Below are 4,625 nucleotides of genomic sequence, written 5' to 3'. Positions count from 1 at the left end.
ATGTGAGCTCCAGCAGGTGGTTATCCTGAAACAAGTCTTTAATTTTTTATTTTTCTACAATTTTGAACATTAGATACTTTGATTTTGTGAACTTTGATGAATTGTTTTTTGTTTAATTTGCAACAAAACTCAGCAAGGCAGGGACCATACCCATGGTCAACCCATGGCCAAAACTGCAGTTCCTTGAATGGCCACTTGACGTTGGCTCCAAAAGTGAGTCAGTCCCCATGAACCTTAATGTTAAAATGCCCAAAATTACAGCAGAAATAAATGTGTTTTACAGCCTGGTACAAAAAAATTATTTGGTCTCTAAAGCTAATTTCAACATTCATGATAACTGTACAGGGATTTAATTTTTATATAACTCACTCACATTTCAAGGTTTAAAGTTAATTAAAGACAGGGCCGCTTTGAGTTACAGGCTGTCTGTGAGGTGTCACCACAGTAAATGACTCAGATCCATCCCTCACTCCTCCACAGCTGCACCCTCTCGTCCAAATATGGTCACTTCTGGCTACAAAATACCAAGATGGTGGCAGCCAAAATGCTGAACTAGGAGTCCGCAAACCAAGTGATGACATCCCGGTAGTTATGTTCATTATTTTTAGTGGTTTTAGTCCACTACAAATCATCAGTGTTGGGGAAGCTACTTTGAAAGCTTTGCTTTGCAAGCTACCAATTACTACACATTGGAAGAAGTTGCTACAGCAATGCTACATGAGGGAGAAATCTAGTTTGGTTAACTACAGAAAAAAGTAGTTAAAACTACTTTGTAAACACTGACACAACATTAAAACAATACAATGGAAAAAAGTCACATGCCAGCATACAACGTCACTCAGTTGAGTTTATTGCAAGAAGTACCCACTTGTTCACAAGTCATACATAAACCAAAAATATAAAATACGCCATTATTAATGGGAAAGTGCAGGAACGTAAGCTTTGGTTTTGTAAATAATAGCCACCAGTCTGACACCTGCCTTCCAGAAACTAGAGGCCAGGTGGGGGTACTGCACCAAGCAGGATTACTGAGTAAACCAGGTCACTTCTAAAATAGCATGCAATCACTTCTCTGAGCATTCTTAATAAATTACAATAAAGAAGACTTGATAATTGTAGACAAAGGTTTGATTGCTGTAGAGAAGCAATGGTAAAATAAATATAAGAATATTTGAACTATCAGCAAGCTACTGCAAATGTTAAACAGTTTAATTACACATACTTCACTACTCCCCAATACTGCAAACCATGCAATGTAAATGTCCTTTTTTTACTATTCCAGGTAACCATTGGTTTCCATTCATTTCCTTACAGTATGAAAGACACTGAACTTAAACTCCATTATCAATGATAATATAACATTGACCAAAACTAATGCAGTCTTGATGTGTTAAACAATTTAAGCAAGATTTTCATGTCAGACAGAAATAAATGGAAACCTATGGTTGCCTGGAACAGTAGTGAAAATATGATATACATACACATACATAATTTGTAGTTGAGAGTTAGAAATGTGTAAACACAGTGGTATGGTCCTTTAAGAATCAGTACATTTAGAGTAACCAATAAATGAAAATGAAAAGGAGAAGATGTGTTTTCACAGCTAGAAAGGCATCTATCCAATATCCATGTTAACTGTCTTTATCAAAACAGGAAATTGCTTTTAAATTTAAATGCATTGTAACTGTTAAATTGATACATGCTCGAAGAGTTGCCACATCGAGAAATATCCAAAAAAAGGAAGCTCTATTCTACAGTGTAAGGTAAGAGGAGCGGAATCCGCTCTCTCCATAATAATCTGTTCATTTAAGTATTTTTACAGGGCCAAAGGAGCAGCTGCACTTCTTCACTTTAAGACTGCAGAGTACACTCAGAGTGCCAGGATTGCACTCAGCCTCCGTCTCAGAAGACATCTACTGCGCCGTTTAATACGACTTCCCGGCCAGATTTACTGTGATGGCTTTTGAGGCAAAGAGGTATAATATGACAAAACATGGCCCCATAACCCCGGGATATTCAACAATGTTTAGTGGTGAGACCCATTTAGCTGGAGGATTGGCAAATATATTGCTTTCCTCCCTGCTCATGTACAGAATTTCAATAAAATGGGGCAGTAAATCAGGCTTGAATTCAAAGTTGTGACTGCTCTTTTACTGTATAGGCCTCTGTATTTGAGCTGGGGGGAGTGTTGTGCTTGTGTGAGTGTGTGTAAGTGCATGTACCGCTTATTACTGCATTGTACTGTGTTGTCACATGCATTTCACCAATGCAAGGGTAAAACCTCTGCTGAAACTAACATGAAATAAGGTAGGACAGAGACTGTACATATTTCATTAGGTGCAAGTAAAAGATACATATTCTACTGTTAAAAAATATAGCAAGTGATACAGCAGGTGATAAAGATGTACAGAATCTTCATGCTTCTGATACAAGTCCTGTCTTAAGTTTTTTTCCCCATGGTGCCCACCTCTGAGGGTTTTAGTTTTAACATCAAATAACACACACACACACACAACGCTGCGTGTGCCGGGGGACACATTGATGGAATGTGAATGTCAGCGGTCTCTTTATTTACTCTCCATATAAAACACTGAGCAGTAATTAACAGCAGGTATCCTCCCCAGCCAGAGTAATTGACTGTTTCAAAGCGCCAACACTTCATAATCCAGGCTGTGTGTGTGTGTGTGTGTGTGTGTGTGTGTGTGTGTGTGCGCGCGCGTGTGTGAGGAAGAGACAGAAACTGTATGTGAGAGAGAAACCAAACACCCATGTGTTTGTGTGCATGAGTGTATTAAAATTAACTCCTTTATATTCCACACCTCCTCCCCCCACCTTTCCTCCCCTCCCCTCCTTTCCTTCCAATAAGGATAAGGGTCAGCAGCGGCGGGCAGAGCCACTCAAACGCTTCAGATTTCTTTATGAGCGCATTAACATTCAGGCGTATTCATTATCAGTAAGTGTAGTAAGATGGACCAAGCGGAGACCTTGTGCCACCATCAATGTGTGCACGGTTAATTTTAGTACGTGAGCAGAATGTTTGTGAGGGCTCAGTGGAGAGGAGGTCTCTTTTCTTTAGCAAGTCAACAGGAACAGCTTTGGATCCTTACACTCTGCAACCAGTGATAGAAGCTTGACTTTCCATGTACCTGGCCTTCAGTAGGATTTTGAAAATGTACAAAGAAAATGTACTGATTCTGCATTAGAAAAATATGCTAATTATCTTAATTGACTTCCCTGAAGAGCAGTTGTCTTTTTACCAAGACATCACTGTGTTTCCAGATTTGGGTATTTTTAGGCAAAACATAATCCTCTCCTGATCATAATCAAGTGTTTTCTGTGCCTACACCTAACCACGATAACCACAGTTTTGTACATATCCACTACATAATAATGTACAAAGGTATCTGTGGTTTGCAGAAATGTACAATGCCAACATTTATTCTAGCGACTGTGTTGAAAACAAAGTTTTAATTTCCCCAAAAAGGAAAAATAAAATCTGAAAAAAAGATGAAGCAATATACATTTAGATAGAATAAATGCAGACATAAATGACAGAAGGATTTCAGTAAACGTACATGTTTTTCTTTTAGCCAGAGTTTAGCCTTAATGTTCTTGTTTTTCGATGGCTGCAGAGCTGTGACTTTTGTCTACTGTTGGTTGTGTCCATATCTAAGTAGATCAGTTACAAGGAATCTGACTGGAGATGTCTTAAATTTACTGTCACTCTACTTTCATTCAACCTGCAACACCATCCTGTAAACTGATCCAAGAATCAAGATCATTTCTGCCTCTACTGATTATGTTTACTTTATGTTGTTCTTGCAGCATTCTTCCAAAAGCTTCGTCACTTATTAAAGTACATCAGACAAGTATCTGTGGTCAACTGTTTCATGCCCACATACTGTCGGACCATATGTTCGTTCCTCCATCACTCTCACAGGGAACATAAAGTTAACGACAGCCTTGTTAGAGTGCGTTAATTAGACTGTATGTTTGCTAATTGATTTTTGTTAATTAGGGTGGGGGAGTGGGCAATTGTTATCTCTTAATTTATGTTAATAGGTGTTAACAGATTCTGACCAGTTGTGTCCTAAGTTGTAATTCCCCGAACAACAACAACAGCAGAAGCAGCAGCAGCAGCAGCAGACACAACATGGTGTCAACCAAAGGTGCCTCCACAATTAGAGCTCCTCTGAGACATGCAACCCTGATTGGCCATGAAGTAAATGAGTGTTAATTAGCATGTTAACAGTTACAGGCCTTTTTAACTGACGACAGTGCTTGGCCTTCACTGTTTAAATATCTGGCTGTATGCTGTGAAATGCATGACATACGGTGGACAATTATTCCAATAAACCAAATGCAACACTTGCTGTTATGTTGTGTCAATAAATGTGTCCATAAAAGCACAGACAGCTGTTTGTAGGGTTTGCTGTGCCAAGTCAGTGGTCAGTGAGGAAGTAGAAAGGCTGGCTGTACTGTCCTTGTTGATCAAAATGTACTTGTGATATGAGGGACATTTACGGGATAACATCTTTTATGTAGAATATCTGATAAACAAATGATACAACTGACAACAAGCTATTAAATGACAAGTAAATCCAAATGTAAGCCAAAGGTTTTAT

Source organism: Epinephelus lanceolatus, chromosome 5, assembly GCF_041903045.1.
Source record: "Epinephelus lanceolatus isolate andai-2023 chromosome 5, ASM4190304v1, whole genome shotgun sequence".
NCBI lineage: Eukaryota > Metazoa > Chordata > Actinopteri > Perciformes > Serranidae > Epinephelus > Epinephelus lanceolatus.
Note: the sequence above shows the minus strand (reverse complement) of the source record.